The sequence below is a fragment of the Corythoichthys intestinalis genome, chromosome 6 (genome assembly GCF_030265065.1).
Source record: "Corythoichthys intestinalis isolate RoL2023-P3 chromosome 6, ASM3026506v1, whole genome shotgun sequence".
Taxonomy (NCBI): domain Eukaryota; kingdom Metazoa; phylum Chordata; class Actinopteri; order Syngnathiformes; family Syngnathidae; genus Corythoichthys; species Corythoichthys intestinalis.
In genome coordinates, this window is record NC_080400.1 from 18,556,460 (window position 1) to 18,577,674 (window position 21,215).

General features: G+C 38.9%; 1 protein-coding gene across 3 annotated transcripts in view; it reads right to left on the minus strand.

The window, feature by feature from the left end:
* Positions 1–20,214, minus strand: part of slc8a2b (solute carrier family 8 member 2b) — a 166,147-nt gene extending 145,933 nt beyond the window's left edge. For all 3 annotated transcript variants that reach the window (XM_057838246.1, XM_057838250.1, XM_057838247.1), the window contains exon 1: positions 20,016–20,214. The gene's annotated coding sequence lies outside the window, so the exon portion shown is untranslated. The remainder of the gene's footprint in view (positions 1–20,015) is intronic.
* Positions 20,215–21,215: the final 1,001 nt, after the last annotated feature.

Below are 21,215 nucleotides of genomic sequence, written 5' to 3' on the forward strand. Positions count from 1 at the left end.
CAAAGTTTACAGAAAGTAACCTCGAGGGGCCGTTTACATGGTGACTCTCCGAGAATACGAAAAATTGCAAATGTTCATTTTAGGGCTGTCAAAATTATCACGTTAACGAGTGGAAATTAATTATTTAAATTAATCCCGTTAAAATATTTGACGCAATTAACGCACAAATGCCCCGCTCAAACATATTAAAAGGACAGCAAAGTGAAAGGTGTACTTGTTGTGTTTTTCAGAGTTTTGCCGCCCTCTGCTGGCGCTTGGGTGCGACTGATTTTATAGGCTTCAGCACCCATGAGCATTATGTAAGTAATTATTGACATCAACAATGGCGGGCTACTAGTTTATTTTTTTGATTGAAAATTTTACAAATTTTATTAAAACGAAAACATGAAGAAGGGTTTTAATATAAAATTTCTATAACTTGTACTAGTTATTATCTTTTATTTATTTTCTATACATTTTTATAAATATTTATATATTTTATTTATTTATATATTTTATTTATTATTTTTATTTATCGTTTAAGAACTACAAGTCTTTCTATCCATGGATCGCTTTAACAGAATGTTAATAATGGTAATGCCATCTTGTTGATTTATTGTTATAATAAAGAAATACAGTACTTATGTACCGTATGTTGAATGTCTATATCCATCTCGGTCTTATCTTTCCATTCCAACAATAATTTACAGAAAAATATGGCATATTTTATTGATGGTTTGAATTGCGATTAATTGCGATTAATTACGATTAATTAATTTTTGAGCTGTAATTAACTCGATTAAAAATTTTAATCGTTTGACACCCCGAGTTCATTTATATGGTTCCGTCTCCATTCGAACAATGTCCCAATTCCACGTGAAAACAACGTAGTATTCATGCCAGGCCCTAAGGGGGGCAGTGCAGATTTACAAGGCAACAGCCAATGATGGACTAGGACCCCAACAACCTCCTCGTGACGTGTGCGAGTGCTGACATTATGGATGCGGAGCAAGCCCCCTCAGACCCCGCAATTGAATCCTTCCACTTTGGAGCCCGGATTCAAAGGTTTGCGTCTTCGCCTTCCGTTTCTGCCGACACCCTATAGCTAAAGGCGAGGCCATTCCACAACACAGTCAATGTGTCTTGGTGTCGCAGAGTCACCTGAGATAGCCCAAAATATACAGCAAGTGACCTGTAAATATCGTAAAATTACAAGGAAGTGACCCGAAATCAGCAGGAAGTGACCAATATCCAGGATGTGGCACTGAGATACCCCGAAAGGAAGGAAATGACCCAAGAATGCCCAACAACCAATAGGTAGTGACACAAGTATCTTGAAATTACCGTGTATCACAAAAGTGAGTACACCCCTCGCATTTCTGCAGATATTTAAGTATATATTTTCATTGGACAACACTGACAAAATGACACCTTGACACAACGAAAAGTGGTCTGTGTGCAGCCTATATAATAGAGTTAATTTATTTTCCTCATCAAAAAAAACTCAAAATATAGCCAGTCATATCTAAACCCCTGGCAACAAAAGTGAGTACACCGCATGGGAACTACGTATATCTGTAGATGTCCAAAATGAGTACTGCTTGTCATTTGGGGGGGGGGGGGGGGTCATTCCCACCACCATGCTTGACTGTAGGCATGACACACTTATCTTTGTACTCCTCACCTGGTCGCCGCCACACATGCTTGAGACCATCGGAACCAAACAAATTAATCTTCGTCTCATCAGACCATAGGACATGGTTCCAGTAATCCATGTGCTTTGTTGACATGTCTTCAGCAAACTGTTTGCGGGCTTTCTTGTATACCGTCTTCAGAAGAGGCTTCCTCCTGGGGTGGTAGCCATGCACACCAATTTGATGTAGAGTACTGCATATGGTCTGAGCACTAACAGGCCCCCACCTCTTTAATCTCTGCAGCAATGCTGACAGCACTCCTGTAACGAGTCAAATGGCATTTTGGAGGGAAAATGACAAGCAGTACTCAATTTGGACATTTAGGGATGTACGTAGTTCCCATGTGGTGTACTCACTGTGACACTGTGACACAACATTGTCACATGCATCCCACTAAGTAATATGTGCTCAGAAATCGGTCTCAATCTGGTTACTATATATGCAATATTTGCACAGTTACATGATAGCATTTTTGCATTGTTACGTCAATGTCTGTGCACCTAATCATTTCAAGTCAGCCATCTGCCTCCTAGTCTGAGTACTGTGAATTGTCATATAATCATTTTATATCACCACTACATCACCACTAGCTGCTAGACACTTATTCATATAATCATTTTATATTACCACTACATCACCACTAGCTGCTAGTCACTTATTCACTTTATTCTTAATTTCTGTACACTGTAACCTGATATTTCTATATTAGCCTTATTGTAATTTTGCTCGTTGTTTGTGGTGCACGTAATGGCGAAGCTTCGATCTCATTGTACTCTGTACAATGACAATAAAGGCTTTCTATTCTATCCTATTCTATTCGATTCGATATCAGTAGGTGTCAATTGTAGGCTAATTACTTTGTTTAGTGATGAGTAAGAAGCAGAGAAGTCCTTAAACTTGCCTCCTTTGCAATCCCCAAACTTGACCAATATTTACATAATGTCACATTAGTGTCAGGGAAATTCACTTTTGAACACCAAGACAAGCATCAAATAAGAGAACACAATCAGACTCAGTGATGGATTGCTTGCTTCGAAGGCTTTATGAGCAAGAGCTCTCGGGTACAGACGCGGAGCCACGCACAAAGCGTCCTCTCCGCATGTGGACAAAAGAGAAATGCAGGGCATGCCTCTATTTATGGGTTGACATCATAGAAACAAACTGAAACTTACTATAGCATATCCTGGTAAAAACATCTCCAGTTACAGAAAAACATCTCCAGTAGGGGAAAAACACCTCAAGTTATGACCTTGAACGCCGGCTCTGGCTAGAATGATGATGAGCTCAGTCTGATAAGCCACAGTCGCCCATTGTATTCATTCAGGGCAGATTGGAAAACACGGGAATATAACAGTCCATATTTGGACATATTGTGATAAAGTCTACAATAGTCAAGGCTATGGGAAGGCACACTCAAACAGGTTAATATAACAATGATGCTCTATGCTCCAATGCGCTCATGCAAGCATAACAAAAGCATACAAAATATGATGTATAATGGTTGTGTTTTAAGCATGAATAAAATTCTCTCACAATTAGATAGATCGGAAGCCATTAAATTGAATAAAAATCAAATTGTGGCAGACTTTGTAAAATCAAATATCGTATCGTTGTCCAAATAACGATATCTTTTTGTTTCTCTCTGAAAACACCTTAAAGCGGTAGTTCAGAATTTTTGACAATAGTCTTAATCTTCAAGTTAGCAAGGGTTTGAATAGTTGGTGGAGTTGATTTCAACAAATTCTGTGCAGTTTGCAAGATATTTGTTAGTTTCAGGGCTCCGGAGGGGCTAAGCGCGAGTCAATTGCACCTTCCTAGCATGCCGATAAAAAAGAAAAAAAAACAACAATAACAAAAAATTAAAAACCAAACAAATCTACAAACAGATACAACATAGTCAAATAAATTCAAAATACAGATTCTATTCTAATTATTGACATGCAATGGTAAGTTTTAATAACTTTATCTTGAAAACATAGCCAACACTATTGATTTAATGGGTCATCAATGATTTTCATGTGTGCATCTTAGGGGTGCAGCTATCGATTATTTTAGTAGTCGATTAATCTATCAAGTAGTTAGTTCGAATAATCGAGCAATCAGATTAGGAACATTTAATGCATTGCAGAATACATTTTAGGAGATGTAAAACAACGGCTTGCTATGACTACTTTCAAAAGCGCATTCAATGCGAATTCAAAATAAAATTCCCCGAGTGCTTCTTCAAACTATGCAGAATTGCACTTTCATTCAAAAATAAATTAAAATACCTGAGCTTAGCTTCAAACGGCATTAAAAAAATTAATAAATAAATGAGGAATCTAAGTACAACAAAAGAACAATTGGCTAACTTGCAAAGCAAAAGTCCCCTAGCATAAATGCTATAAAATGTTAATACGTTTTTACAAAGCTCTTAACAAATAGTTCAAACACATAAACTCAGGAAAAAAACAGCTAAATATACCCATAAACTAAATTACGAATGCATTAAAAAAAAACATTGGCCCGAATATAAGACGGCCCTGATTATAAGACGACCCCCTCTTTTTCAAGACTCAAGTTTGAAAAAAGACTTTTTGAACACCAAATTTTTATACAGAAAATAATTACAGTACATCTGAAACAAATAATTATAAGAATATATTTGAGAGAAAAAGTATGATATTTTGCCTCATTCAAGTCTTAACATCTGAACATTTAAATATGTAAACTAAAGTGAAATCACATTTGTAAATGAATGGCTACTGGTTTTTGAAATGTAAATGAACCAATCTATTGTGATAAAACAACTAAATTGCAATAACTGCATTAACCATCAAAGTGAAGTCTAAATGTAACTGTAGTCTTGAAACAAACCTGTATAAAGAAAAACATTGCAATAAAATAATGCAAACTGGTCAAACTTTAGAGTAGCTGAGCTCTGTCATGACAGAACATCGCTTCAATGACATCTGGCGCCATCTAGCGCCGTAAATGGGTATAATGTCTAGACCGCGAATATAAGACGACGCCCACTTTTTCAGTCTTATTTCAATGCAAAAAACACCATCTTATATTTGGGCCAATACGGTATTAGCTCAAACAAAAACTTACCTTATGTTGGTCTTAACAGGAAGCAGCTGGATTCAGCCATGTTAAATGAGTTACATCATATTCACTGTTGCCACTAGAGACCAGTGTATCCACCCAAATCAATAAAACTAAATGCAAACCCTTTCAAAACAAACGATTACAATGCCACTCTAATGAAAACGAATACTCGAAGCAGCAAAATTTGATTGAAAGCTTTTTTCTAATCAAATTACTCGAGTTAATCGATTAATCGTTGCAGCACTGGTGCATATGCTGTTTTTTATTGGCATGCTAAGATGGTCCTCATGCTAGCTTAGCCACTCCGGAGACCCGAAACTAACAAACAACTAACAAACAACACGGAATTTGTTGAAATCCATTTTCCAAGCCTGAACTTTTCCTTTAAAGTATGGGCATTGCACTGCACAGTATGTAAAGCAGAGCACATCACAAATGTTTTTGTCAGTAGATTCATTCCTAGACGTTGTGGTTCTCACACAACAGGATTATATACACACACAAATAAACCATTCACTGCTGCTGTGCTTCCAGGTTGCATGCTAATAGGTTTCAAGGCGGTGGCGTTGGCTTGCCCACACGCTCAAGTCTCAGGACGACAGAAGAGGAAGACGTGGGCGGGAGACGAGAACGCACAAGCACATATGTGCGAGGAGAAAAGAGCCAATAGGGACAGGTGCTGTCATGGTTATTGGGAGCTGGGAAGTAGATGCGCGTGTCTGTCTGTGACATATTAGAAGTGTTAAATGTGAAGCCAAGTGTTGTTTTCACGCGTGTCACAATATGGTAAAGCTTCAAGATGATGCAATAAATGATCAAATAAGATGCTTGGAGGCAACACTGGCGAGCAGAATCCCAGGGTGGATCGTTGAGCGCATTCAGTCGAGGAGCGAGAGAGAAATTGACAGGAAGCGAAGACCCTCATTCGTATTCAGCGCCGGTGAGGTTACACAAGTGATAAAGTGGAGACCTGTCAAAAGGCGAAAAGTCCATGCGAGGTTATTCAATAGATGGAGGAATAAAAGCGGGGGTCACTTTAAAGAAAAAGAACGGAATTGACTAGAATGTCATTAGCTAGGGAAACACTTTGACCATACACACACATGGACCGACACTGATTCTCTTCTTTTGAAGAGTGAATAGGCAAAGTGGACTAACACAGTTGCAATGCTTGTCTTTATTAAGTGCTTCATTGACAGTGTTGGGCACGTTACTTTAAAAAAGTAATTAGTAATAGTTACTCACTACTTCTTCCAAAAAGTAACCGAGCTCGTAACTGAATTACTCTATCGTAAACTAGTGACCAGGGAAAGTAACTATTTCCGTTACTTTAAAAAGACGTTGTTGTATGTCAAAGAATTTGAAATTTTCTGAGCAGTATTTGAGTCAGTTAAATAGAGAAGAACAGACAGGTAGTTGTGTTATAGAACCTTGTAATATTTATTGCACCTCACCAGCAACAGATTTATCCTACACTTGAAGTGGAACAAAAATAAACAGTAAACAATATAATAAAATAACAATCAGCAGTAAACAATATAAAGTGAGTTTAATAAAATCTATCTCTCACAACCTGAGACAACTGGTCAAGTAGACATAGCCTATTGTACTTCAAGTATTTCGTTAACAAAAGTCAATAGTAAAACAATATAAAGTGAGTTTCACTCTGTAGCATAAATCACAATCTCTAGTCAGACAACTGCTCAAGTAGACATATGCTACTGTACTTCAAGTATTTTCACACAACAATAATTTCGACCAACTTGAAATAGTGTTTATATCTCCACCTCGTAAAGGACAAATTTTCTTCTGAATACTCTGCCATCATATCCCTCTGCATCTGTTTTGCGTGTGTTTGTTTGCCCCACGCGCTGTTCCGGTTTGTGTGTGAAAACACCGGCTCTGATTGGCTTACCATGACACATGACTAACCCCCAGCCAATCACAATCACTTCCATCGCAGCTATCCATGGGGAGCATTGAGGTAGCCTCATCCCCCTACTCCTCCTGTCACCCTCAAAGCGTCTGCCGTCTTCAAGATGGAAGCAGCATTCTTGCTGGCTGACAGTGGGGGATGGGAACGAGGCTAACATTCAGGTGTAGCATACACAGAAACGTTAGCAAGCTTTGGAAAGCATTGTCTAATTGAATGAGCAGGGACAAACAGCCTGGAGTCATAAGAACTACGTGCGCTATTCTCGAACCTGAACGCACCCAAAGTCTTGGATGACATATAAACAGAGCAGAGTAGACTCGCTATGGCTGGTAGTTTCTTCAATTTATGCAGAGTAAGTAACGCACCGCTTTTGACCATCAGTAACGGTAACAGCATTGTAACGGCAGAAAAAATAATTAGTTAGATGACCCCGTTACTGAAAAAAATAACGCTGTTATGTAACGGCGTTATTTATAACGGCGTTATTCCCAACACTGTTCATTGAGTGGTTCCACTCAAATCCATTCACGTTTTGACGCTCACGCTGCTGAGAACAGCCTCTGACTTACGCAATGAGTTGCCACAGCACACTAACACTAGTGTGGAACAAGCTAAACAATGATTGACACATCTGTGCCTTTGATTGTAGAGCTCCAGAGCCTTTGGTTGTCGGCTATCTTGGATTCAGAGGCTATTTACTTGCAGTTATAACAATTGACCACTGAAGTGACGTCAATAGAGTATGGCAGCAGAGAGCACTCTTGAGGTTGATATGCAGTTAAAACATAGAAACCAATACATTACAGCGAAACGCTATTTTTATTAGCTGTCCACTGTAGTGACCACCATGCACCAGAGGGTTAAAAGCATATTTATGCAGTAGTCGTGACATTACTTTTAACTGAATTATCAATTATGAATTAAGGAAGAACTATGCGATAAATAAAATATACTGGACTTAACAATAGCTCAATTTGCTCCGACAGTCTTAGTCATATTACAGTCAGTTCGAAATGTGTTCATCTTCATCTAGTTTTAGTGACAATTACTCAAAATGTTTTCGTCCGTAAAATTAAACAGTCCCAAAATAAATTAATAAATAAAGGTTTCCAGCAATTTCGAATGAACACTGACAGACGAGAGCACATGTTTTAGCGTCTACAATGACAACGCCAACTTGGTGATGATAATATACACTCAGTAGGAAAAGCAGTACATTATTTTAAAACAATTAAACCTACCTGTACGTCACAAACTCTATGTAAAAAAAAAAAAAGTTGTCCGAGAGTTTAACTCGCCATGCTAAATAGTAACGCGATTGCGATGCTAACGCTATGAGTTACATTTAGTGTGTGATGGTCACTCAGCACAGACCTTGAAAGGCTAAAGCAGTGCCAGGAAAACGTAAATGTTTCGCCCCCCCCCCCCCCCCCCCCAAACTGTCTGCCACCACTGTAAATAGTATCATTTGTCTATGAAATTACTATTATAACTACACTTCTGCATTGTGTCCTTTTTCTATTAAAGAGAAAAAACTAACATAGATCAACTCATAATAACGCATAACTTTATTAACATTGTTTTGTTAGTAACAGAAAAGACTTACAGTGCATCAATTTTCCGTAATTTAAAAAAAAAAAAAAAAAAAAAGTCACATCCAAACTGTAAAAATATTCAAGGTACGTTTTGACCATTTGATACTCATTCATTCATTCAGAAAAATAAAATGTAATAAAATCAATACATAAAAATAAATTCAAATTGATTAGCAACACTAACTCATGAGGACAATATGCCCAAAATTTGACCGAAAAACGACAGCGTCATTGGACAGAGGAACCGTTTTTTACTTTTTGCTGCTCGCAGTAGCACCTCCTTTGCAGCGTTTGCAATGGGGTGGGGTTATTTCGCACTGAGCATGCTAACAGTGCTCTCTAGTTTACAGATGTAACACTGACAAAGCAGGACGATTGTTAGCAATTAGGGCTGTCAAACGATTAAAATTTTTAATCGAGTAAATCACAGCTTAAAAATTAATTAATCGTAATTAATCGCAATTCAAACCATCTGTAAAATATGTCATATCTTTTTGTAAATTATTGCTGGAATGGAAAGATAAGACACAAGACGGGTACTGTATATACATTCAACATACTGTACATAAGTACTGTATTTGTTTGTTACAACAATAAATCAACAAGATGGCATTAACATTAAGACTCTGTTAAAGCAATCCATGGATAGAAAGACTTGTCGTTCTTAAAAGATAAATGTTGGTACAAGTTATAGAAATTTTATATTTCGTTTTAATAAAATTTGTAAAATTTTCAATAAAAAAATAAACTAGTAGCTCGCCATTGTTGATGTCAATAATTACACAATGCTCAAGGTGCTGAAACTAGACATGTCCCGGTCGATCAGCATCCCGATCGATCGGGTCCGATCACGTCATTTTCGAAGTATCAGTATCGGCAAAAAAATTTCGGCCATGCCTTTTTTAAAATATATACACTGTATATATTTTAATTAAATCGTTTTCTAATTGTATTTAACGTTACAGACATAATATGTTACACTCATCCAGAGTCTTTAATTTAGGCTTAGGGTTATCAAAAATATCCCGATAACGGCAGCAATTATATTGTTAAGAAACGTGTCACGTTTCTTAACAATATTAATATACGCACTGTACGACCCTCTCACTCATTGTCGCACTCAATCTGTAATGATGCTGTTTTACCTATATAGAGACATAAAAGGCAGCACAAAATGAATAGAGAAAATTTTGGCAGCCTTGGCGCCATATTCCAACTGGCTAAAACCTTGCATTCCCTCTCGCTATGGTTAGATATATCATGGGAAGCAATGTGGGGAAGCAAGGTAGCAATTGATCTTTGTCTGAGCACCATAAGTTAGTTCCCAAAGCAGAAAAGATATATCCATTGGTAGTACGACGCACAGTCATGGTTTTACTTCCCATTATGGTTCCACTTCCCATTATGCATTGGGGCATGGCCACAGTATCATTTACTGAAAGCTCAACAAATACACTAGATGGCAATATTTAGTCAGAATATACAGTCACAAGTCTTTCTATCCGTGGATCCCTCTCACAGAAAGAATGTTAATAATGTAAATGTCATCTTGAGGATTTATTGTCATAATAAACACATACAGTACTTAAGTACTGTATGTTGAATGTATATATTCGTCAGAGTTTTATTCATTTTTTTCTTAATGCACTGCCAAAATGTATATGATCGGGAAAAATGATCAGGAATGATTGGAATTGAATCGGGAGCAAAAAAAAAAGCAATCGGATCAGGAAATATCGGGATCGGCAGATACTCAAACTAAAACGATCGGGGTCGGATCGGGAGCAAAAAAAATATGATCGGAACAACTCTAGCTGAAACCCATAAAATCAGTTGCACCCAAGCGCCAGAAGAGGGTGACAAAACACCAAAAACACAAGTAACAAGTGGACATGACACTGTGCTGGCATTTTAATCTGAGCGGGGCATGTGCGTTAATTGCGTCAAATATTTTAACGTGATTAATTAAAATAATTAATTACCGCCTGTTAACGCGATAATTTTGACAGCCCTATTAGCAATATTTGGCACGTTTTCGCAGAAAAACAATCACGCGCCTTATCAATGAGATTGGGGTCTATTGTCTTTAAGTGACGTCTTAATGTATTTGGCTTTCCGCTACAAGTATTTTTAGACACAGTCAACAGAGTGGGCTTTCCACGTCTCCCACTATATTAAAGGTCAAAGCCAAACGGCCCGAAAACAGCGCATTTTCGGCGGCCGGGAACATGCCACATCAGGGGCACGATCCTAACACTGTTACGATGCAGGCTGACATACTACACGTACGATAAGAAACTGTCACGCATTGTGAACATATGATGGAAACTATGCCGCATTTTCATTTCATCAGACAAAAACTTGCATTCATCTCGTTATGTTTTAGTCTCCTGAGACGTGTTATAATGATTAAAAATAGTTTGTTGACGAAAAACTTTCCTTATCAGCATCGTTGACGAAAACAGCAATGGAAACCGATCCATTTTGAATGGGAGTGGCTGGAAGAGAATGATGGCTGCCAGCCTCTCCCAAGTCAAAATGGATTGGACGATTTCTCATTTTCTTTTCAGGCAGTCATCAACTTTTCTGCTCGAAGGCTTTCAAATCCAGCTTGTCGGCATCCCATCTGCCGGAATGAATCAATCCTCCAGACTGCGATTATAAGAGCGGCGGCAGTGATTTTTGCACTCGCTACAATCACAGCGTTCATTAGTCTAATTAAAAAGTGTGACGAGAAGCTGCGGGTGAGTGGCGGCGAGTGGAAAACAGCCCGCTGGTTATCCCGCCGGGAACCGTCGGATAAGACGGGAGGGAGTCGTTACTGGGTGACGTGATATAAGAAGGAGGGCGGGTGATCAGGGTGCTTGGAGGGTTTAATTACAAGAGGAGGAGGATTGGAGGTAAAGAATAAAGGTGTTGTAGTTAGCAGAAGAGAATGGTGGAGAGAGAAAGGAAAGGAGAGGATACTAATAAAGAAAATGGAGGCGGTATTGTTGGGATTAATCACGGTATGCCTACTTTTACAAAATTGCGAACCTCAATGCATTTTTTTCCCCAGCCATTATACCTGTTGTTGGTAATTGGCAACATGAATAAAATTATATTTATGTTTATTTTATTGATCATTTTATTTCATTATTATTTATTTCTTATTTTATTATGTATTTAAATGAACTTCCTTACTTTGACTTAGCACAAAAGCAAAAACACAAGAGAAGGATTTTAAAATCTTAACTCATTCATTGCCACTGGCTACGTTTACCTGGAAAAAAAACCCTTAATGAATGAATGAATGAATGAATGAAATGTTTATTGTCATCATCATCGGTGTAATTGACAATTACAAAATGTGATATGATTAGCCCGAAGAAAGAAAGAACCGAAGAAAGACAAGGGCAGACGGGAGAAGCATATGCTTATCAATACCCGTCCCCCTACAGCCAAGCATGCACAATCAAACATGGTAGAGTTGCAGACATCACATTACATGAGCCTTTCTTTTTTGTTTATTTTTTTCTTTTTCACATGAATTGTCTTCTCAAAAGTTATTAATTGCCATGGCACTTAAACATGGCCGTTGGTTAGGTGTGGGTCGCATTGTTGAAAAAATTCTGTCCAGTGAACTTAGCGTCCAGTCAAGCAGCTCCATTGTACGGTTGTTGAGATCACACAGCAGGCACGTGCACGAGCAGATTAGTGATCTGAGTTTGCTACAGGGCATATTTTCAGGGGGTACAAAGTTATGACTTTGTCTCTGTCCCTGACATTCCATCATCTATTTGTTGTGGGAACATTTTGTTGTGGCTATGTGTGGCAATAGTGTTATGTGTTATTATAACTGGTGTTCAAGTAGCGACTCAAAATGCTTTCCTTATAAATCTTTTTGAAGTAACCAAATGATTCTATGCTCGTAAATGCTGGGTCACTGGTATTTCATAGGCGAGCGCCAATGTTTGTAACCAAAAATGATTTTAAGGTTGTTCTGACTTTCCGATAAGAAAACAATCTGGTTCATCTCAGGTCGTAATTGGATTCCCTCAGTTGGAATCGAACTTGTAGGTTAGACGGAAGACCGTTTGAGTGGGGCTTGTACATCATTTGAACAGTTTTGAAGTTTATCAGGTCATAAAATTTTAATAGTTTGGATTTAATGTAGAGCTCATTTGTGTGTGCTCTGAACGGTGCGTTGTGAATGATCTGAATTGATTTCTTTTGCAAGATCAAAAGAGGATAGAGGTGAACCTTATGTGTGTGTCCCCAAATTTCTGAACAATAACTAAAATGCGGCAAGATAAGTGCACTGTAGAGAGTTTGGACAGCCTTCTTATCTAGCATATTTTGTGCTCTAAAGAGAATAGAAATGCTTCTGGCAAGCTTATTGCGATCAATTTGTGGATTAAACGATCGACTGCACTGTTTTCAGGGACACTAAAAATATTGATCCGATTAGGATTTGTGTGTTTATGCATCACACATTCGGTCGGAACAAATTCTTTTGACATTCACAGATCGATGCCACCTTCATATGGTGTCGGTATTGTGGTAAAAATGTTTTGTTTTTGTTTTTGTTTTTTCAAGATATACTGTTAATTTGCACTATTTTTGACGCAATAATCAGTGTTGTTCATCTTACAGTTACAAATTATCCAAAATTTCAAATTACTCCCCATAGGTAATTATGTTAGTAACTCAGTTACCTTAATGTAAGAGTAATTAATTACTTGGCAAAGTAACTGGTGTTACTTTTCATGTTTTTTGTTTTCTTTCCATTCCCCCCAAAAAAACAAAAAAAAAACATGATAAACATTATCAACTGATAATGAAGTCGCAAATCGGATTATTAATCAACATAAATCTCTTCTCTTGTTCTGAATAGAACCTTGATCAGAATGGGCACATGAAGCATTTTTATTCCAATACAGCTTTTAATATGAATAAAAGTGTCCATCGACGAACGACTGATCGCCACCAGCCCTCCCAGTCAAAATGAATTTGACGTTAATCGCCGTCAATGGCAGCCAACGAGTTTTTTTTTTTTTTATTTATTTAACATTTTTGTGTCAATGGGTTGCATGATGCAAAGTAGTGCAAGGGAAAAGATGAGGAGGAATAGCGAGGTTTGAAAGTGCTAAAAGAAGGCAGCCGTGTTTTGACGGTGCAGGACGTGTTATGTGTGTCAGCGAAGAGGGAAAATGATGCAGAATGGAGGGGGGGTTGTTAAAGGTGGGCTACCACGTGAGGGGAGGAGGCGAGAATTTCCGTGAGGAAGAGGGAGGAGTAATGAATGAGTGGCATAAAAGGCTGCGTAAGCACATTTGACAAGTCATCAGTCACCACGGCAAACGAGTGGTGCACTTCATTAACATGCCGCTTTCAGTTTTACATGATACCATCAAGGAAAGAAGGACAAGATAAATGAAAGTGCACCAACAGGAAAACAAGGGAAGCCCCAGAAAGCTGCAGAGAGAGGAAGGAGGGGGGAGTAAAAAGGTGCAGGGAAGCCCTGCTGCAAGGATCTGATCTCCTCTTTCTCTCTGCTTGCACAGCAGTGACCCAATAAAGGCCACACATTTGCCAGGAAAGCTAATGAATTATGTATTTACATCCCAAAAAACATGTATGTGATCAGAAGCGGGCCATTTAACACTACAGGATTTGCACTCTGAGAGCTGCAGGGTTCTATGGGTGCGCCAGAACCGACATTGAGCCATAATTCAAACTCATCCTCTGCAAATTCATTCGGCCAAATCACACAAAGACTGCACTTTTGTTTGTCGCGTCAACTGTGAGCACAGCTACTCTTACTGCATATCCTTAAATAGCGTCATGGCTACCCTTGAATACGATAAATTCCACCTTCTGGAACTGCAGAGTACAATTGAACCCTGTTGTTAACCAAAACAGCGGCACCTAGTCATGCGATTAAACCCTTGTCGTTATTTGCAGAAATTTTTTATGACAAAAAAATAATGAACTCTTTCACGTCCAAGCCATTTGAACTTCTATTTCAATGGATTGGGTTATGGACTTAATAACTTATGGACATCTATCGCTGTTGATAAGTTAAAGAGCCCAATTGCAAATGTTGTGATTACTTTATTTTCTGTATTATAAGGCGCATTGGAGTATAAGACGCACCTTCAATAAAAGGCCGATTTTAAAACTGTTTTCTTATTTGGGTGCTCCGCATTATAAGGTGCAGTAGTAGTAGTGATTGGGGTTGCATTATGCATCCACTAGATCAGAGGTCCCCAATGACCGGGCTGCGGACCGGTACCGGTCCGTGGCACATTTGGTACTAGGCCGCGTAAATATAATAAATAATTTATTAACGACTACATTCTGGCCAATTGACCTTGACCTGTGCCGCTTAACACACCAATATCCCTGTCTACTCTAGATATATCCTACTACAGGATAGGAGGTCGTCATAGAAATGCATTGATTGGACTGTTAGTAGTACATCTTGTTTTGTATATCTATGTGCGCTTGGCCTCGATAATACCGTATGACGTAAATGAATTAATTTATGAGCAGATGCACTTTTCTGAGGATCATCCAGTCAGTGGTGTTACCACGATGCTAGGTGTGGGTGGGCATTAGTCTTACCTGGGGGGGCACAAAAAAAAAAAAAAAGCTACAATGCTCAAGTAGGTCGAAATCCAGCGTAGGGCTACTGCACCTTAAAACATGTTTTGTTTTCTCCTTGAGATAACTGTTGTTGTGATTTGGTCTAAACAAATAAAAGTTGATTTGATTTTATTTGACTTAGAACACATCCATAACTGAACAGTATGGACATACAGGTGAAAATGTTTTTTTAGGTAACCTATTGTGGTTCCTCGGTTTTATTATTATTATTATTATTATCATAGTTATATTCTTTGTTCCGCAGCCCCTTTGAGCTCAATTTGACCTCCATAGAATGCTTCAAAATGCGCCAAAATCAACAGGCAGGTCAAGACAGGTGCAATCTTTCATACCGTGTAAAGACAAATTCCAAATACACTATGTAGCGCCCCCTAGTCATTCTTTGTCCCGCCGACGCTTTGAGCCCTACTTTGACCCCCTCAGAATGCTTCAAAACTCACCAAACTCAACAGCCAGGTGAACACTGGTGAAAACCTTGATAAAATATAAAAAAAATAAATTAAAAAAAAAAAAAAAAAATCTGCGTAAATGTGTGTAGCGCCTCCTAGGAACAAAACCAACATTTCATTTTTTTTTTTTTTTAAAGGTGAAAGAGGGGGTAACAACTACTGGTGTCAACAATAATCGATGCGGCGATGCATCCCGATGCGGGCCATGGACGATGCGATTCGATGCGGGTAACAAGCCGAATCGATTCAGCACATATTAAAATATATAAGTCCGTTAAAAAATCTTCCAGTGATGCAATGGATTTGGTTTCCCCATTTGTATTATTATTCTCATGTTTACCTGTAGAGGGAGCTACTGTACAAGAAATGCAGGGGGGACGAGGAACCCAAATCTGCTTCCTCACGGGAGTAACGTCACAGACATGCGCAATTGCGTAGTGCCAATCGAGAAAGCAGAGAAATAAGACATAACAACAATGGCTGAAGCGGAGAAAGAGGGAGCGCGAAAAATTATTGACGCACCAAAGACATTGAAAGCAGGCATATGGAGACATTTTGGCTTCTATGAGGTTGGTGGGAAACTTGACCAAACTTATGCGGTGTGTAAAAAATGAAAGGCTGCTACTGTATGTAAAAAAAGAAAAAAAAAAGAAAGCCCTGGTCTCATTCAAAGCACTAATTAAATGCTGTGTTTTTTTTTTTTTTTAATATATATTACTATTTTCATTTGACTACAACCAGGAATGACACAGGAGCCTATAAAAAGTTGTTTAATGTCTGACCGCTTGTGTTGCCTCATGATTCACGAAAAATATGCTTTGCTTTAGCATTTTAATGCATCCCGGGCTTTAATGCATCGTGATGCATTGCCGAATCGAACCGAATCGAATTGTGGCCCTCTGAATCGAATCGAATCCAATCGTGGCCCTCCGAATCGTAATCGAATCAAATCGTGAGGGCAGTTCCGATGCACACCTCTAGTAACAACGCAAAGGCTAAAACTTAGAACACATCAGTACTAGATGAATGGGATACCACGGTGTTTTTCAACCGGTGTGCCGTGAGAGATCGTCAGGTGTGCCGCAAGATATTATCTAATGTCGCATTTATATATATAAATTTTATAATGTCCGTAACTGTGCAAGCCCTTGAAGGGGGCATCAGACTGCAGAGTGGTGACGTAACGGGAAGCAAGCTAGGAGGGAGTGAGAACGGCGTGAGAGCGAAGTTAGCGGTCGCATGTTGCGGGTGCCGCTGTTATTTTGTTTATTATTTTCAATTGGTGCGACAATAAAGTGGGAAAGTCATCACCGACTAATCTCATTTTTATTTCCCCATTCGGGGCTATTACAATATTTTTTTACATCGTCGGGCGGAGTTGCAGTAGGAAGGAGTAGAAAGTTCTCGGTCGTGTCGCGTTCAAAAACTGCTCGGATTTCTAGCCATCAACGACCTTGCTGTCCGCGACAATGTGGACCCCAGCACGTCTACCGCACATTATTTGCTTGGTCTCGTCTTGTGTCGATATACTCGAAAGTGTCCTTTCTATTTTATCCATATGTGACGACCGTCAATCCTCCTCCTGTGTTTTATTCCAACACATTGTCAACGACAACAAAATGGCTGACGGCTAGAAATCCGAGCAGTTCTTGAACGCGACACGAGCAGCTCTCCTAAACTTCATCTCCAAACTAAACACCCGTCCCTTCAAAACTACTCGATGGACTGTTTTGTTCGCCTTTGTGAAAACACGGAGAAACAGGCAACTTTTTGATAAAAACTACGAAGGTAAATGAGAAAGCCCTTGTTGCTAAATCCAAAAAGTCCCACACCAAGACAGAGACATTATTACTACCTGCCTGCAAACACATTGTCTGCGAGATGCTCAGCCCTGATGTGGTTAAAGACATTGCTCAAGTCCCCCTGTCTGATAATTCTGAGCTTTTTGAAGCCTAACTGCTATAAAAAAATAAATAAAAATAGAGACTGACAGCTGTTGAAGAATAACGATATCGACTTTGTGTTCATCTAAACAGGCCCAAGTTTCACACTGAGTAAGTATACATACTGAGAAATTATTTTTAGGGCTGTCAAACGATTAAAATTTTTAATCGAGTTAATTACAGCTTAAAAATTAATTCATCGTAATTAATCACAATTCAAACCATCTATAATATATGCCATATTTTTCTGTAAATTATTGTTGGAATGGAAAGATAAGACAAGATGAATATATACATTCAACATACGGTACATAAGGACTGTATTTGTTTATTATAACAATAAATCAACAAGATGGCATTAACATTATTAACATTCTGTTAAAGGGATCCATGGATAGAAAGACTTGTAGTTCCTAAAAGATATATGTTAGTACAAGTTATAGAAATTTTAATATTAAAACCCCTCTTAATGTTTTCGTTTTAATAAAATTTGTAAAATTTTCAATCAAAAAATAAACTTGTAGCCAGCCATTGTTAATGTCAATAATTACTTACACAATGCTCATGGGTGCTGAAGCCTATAAAATCAGTCGCACCCAAGTGCCAGCAGAGGGCAGCAAAACTCCATAAAACACAATTAACAAGCGGGCATTTCACTGTACTGTCATTTAAATCTGTCTGCGCGGGGCATGTGCGTTAATTGTAGAGCTGAAACGAATACTCGAGCAACTCGAGTTTAAAAACTGATCCGAGTAATTTTATTCACCTCGAGTAATCGTTTATTTTGACAGCTCTACGCATCACGTTTTGCTCGGACTACTTTTAATGCGGGACAACGCGCTGATGTCACGTGCGTAGAGGAAAAAGCAAAAAAAAAAAAAAAACTGCCGCTACAAACGACGCCAACGTTGCTAAATACAAGCCCGCACGATGCTACGTTGGTAGCAGGTAGCGTCTGATGAGTCTCATAGAGATCACATGTATGTTGAACTAGATACACAATGTCAGATTCGGCCGCGTCTGGGCAGCGTTAGCAAACAGCTGCCATCTTAAAGCAGTAGAGCGCTAAGCGCTAATAAATAAGATTAACATTACTGTCACTAGCTCAAGTAACGTTAGCCCTGCGGAGGGCTAGGTTTCTATTAATTATGCCCACTTTCGATGCGTGGCTAACGTGTCTTACATACAGGCTTTAACATAACATAGCGTTGTGGAGTGATGAGGGTGTAAAATAAAAACTCAATAATGCTAACTATCAATTTTAGCTCAGTAGTCATTGCTGGATAAAACACCAAGTAGCACTGGTCCCTAATGTGCTCCAATACAGCCTGTATCATACATTTATTTTGAACACTGCAAAAACTCAAAATCCTATCAGGACTTACAGTTTAGACTAACTTAAAACTTAACTGGAACTTAAAAATGGCTTGACACAAATAGAAATTCAATTGAAACACATGGGGAAAAAAATCCTAACTTTTAAGTGATGTGTGTTGTCAAGCCTAACGGCATTTTTAGGTATATATATATTTTAATAGGATGTAATGGTTTTTTTGAGTGAAAGCAGTGAATTAGTCTTTTTTTATTCTAGTTACATCTGAGATGCAATTGTTGGCTGTTTTCCACAATATACATCGAAAATAAATGACTGAAAATGGTTCAAGATTAGATGAAATGTCTTGTTTTCTCATGTATATTTATAATTGCTCTTCACCTAAAAATATATTTGTTTTATCCGATTACTCGATAGAATTTTCAGTCGATTACTAAAATATTCGATAGCTGCAGCCCTAGTTAATTGCGTCAAATATTTTAACGTGATTAATTTTAAAAATTAATTACCGCCCGTTAACACGATACTTTTGACAGCCCTAATTATTTTATAATTAAATATACTGTACAGAATATAATTTTGGAACATTTTTGGTTTGTGGTGCGCCGTGAGATATTTTCCAATGTAAAAACGTGCCGTGAGTCAAAAAAGGTTGAAAAACACTGGGATACCATACACGGTGCCCAGACTGCCGTTAGTATTACTTTGTTTTCTTTGGGTGGGCAGAGCGTGTCCATGGGTGGGCACTGCCTACCCCTGCCCCTCCGTGGTAACGCCCCTGAGATTCATCCAACAAATGTGCCTCCACCCAGATACCTTTGAGATAATTAGCCTAATACGTGAATATTTTTGCAACATTGCAACTATTTTTTATGACACTAATATTATATTTAATTTGATTATCGTAGTGTGCGGTATTGATGTTTTTCCCCACATCAACTACAAATCAAATTGCACGTCTCTGTCGCGCATGCGCACAGCCGTCCGCCTCTTTTATGATTTGAACTGTTTGTCAGCGCAGCTGTTGATTTACTTCCAAAGCAAACATAAAACATCAGTTTGATTGATAACGCTGCTCCCTGCGGTCCATATGTTAATGAGGTGGCGTTTCGTCAACTTTTACGGCTTCACAGCGGTGATGCGCATGTTGTAGTGCGTGCGCGCATCCTATCGGGAAAGTGAGTGCGTGACGCCGCTCCCGGGGTAACTTTGCGCCGTCATGCGTTGCACGAAGGACGCGGCTTCTGGAAGCTTCGTTCTGCTGACGCGTTTTGTCCGTACACGTGGGGCACCATGCACGAGTAAAGAAAAATAAATAATAATCATAAAAACGGGTTCTTCCTACCTTGTCTTCTCTGGTGTGATAGCTGTGATGATGATGATGAGGGAGGTGGTGGTGGTGATGACGGCGCAAAAGGACGTGCACTCGACGACATGTGCACCGCCACTGAGGAAGGGCAGCAGCATCCTCATCATCATGGATAGAAGCAACACGGCTCGACCAGACCAACACTTCCCCGCCCCTCGCTCTCTTCTTGTCCTCTCTCTCTCTTTATTATACACATGCACACGCAGAGAGCGTGCGTATAGGTCCTCGTGGGGATGAATTGATAGAGGACGCCTAGGACGAGGAAAGAAAGATGTGCAAGAAGCTCTGTTTACGCATTGAAGATTATCACTAAGGAGATAAAGTGAAGGAAATTAGATGTGGGGAAAGGACAGTAAGGGATTGAGGGAACTGGGAGATAGGGAATGAGAGGAAATAGGTTGAAGGGGGAACAAGACACGGGGCAGAGAGTAAAGAGGGAAACAAGGATGAATGGAATGGAAGGAAGGGGGACAAATAAAAAAAGAAGTAATAAGGGGGCAAGGATGGATTAACCCTTGATAGGACATGTTTAAAGGGATCCACGGATAGAAAGACTTGTAGTTCTTAAAAGATAAACGTTATTATGAGTTCAAATAATTTGATATTAAAATCTAACGGGCGTCACTAGGTTTTAAAGGGATCCTCGATCTTTAAAGTGATCCTCTAACTTAAATACATGTAGGTTCTAATAAACCACAATTGTTCTCTTGTACTAAAATATGTTGTTAGAAACACATAAAATGTTAAATCAATGGCAATATTTTATAATATTTAGTCCATATTTTGACCGTTAGTTGGCACATTGGTTTGCGGGCTCGCAGTGATGACGTCATTGGGATCTTTCAACAATTGCTTATTGCTGCCTAAACTCGTGAAGTAAAATGCCACGATGTGCTGCTTTTGGATGCAATTTCCAGTCAAATGGAAACAAGGGGAGTGAAGTGAGTGGTCAAGGTGGAATTATTATTTTTAGTGAATAAATGTGCATAAGTGGAAGCTTCTCCCCCTTTATGGTCCCTGTATGTACGTATCCTACCCACCACGCGTTACAATTAGCGCCCGAACATTTTTCCTGGATCCTCAGTCAAGTAAGGGATCCGTCTATTTTCTGGATCCGACGGTTCCACCGCGTCTGCTATAGACCCCACTCACATGACGTCACAACCGCGACATATT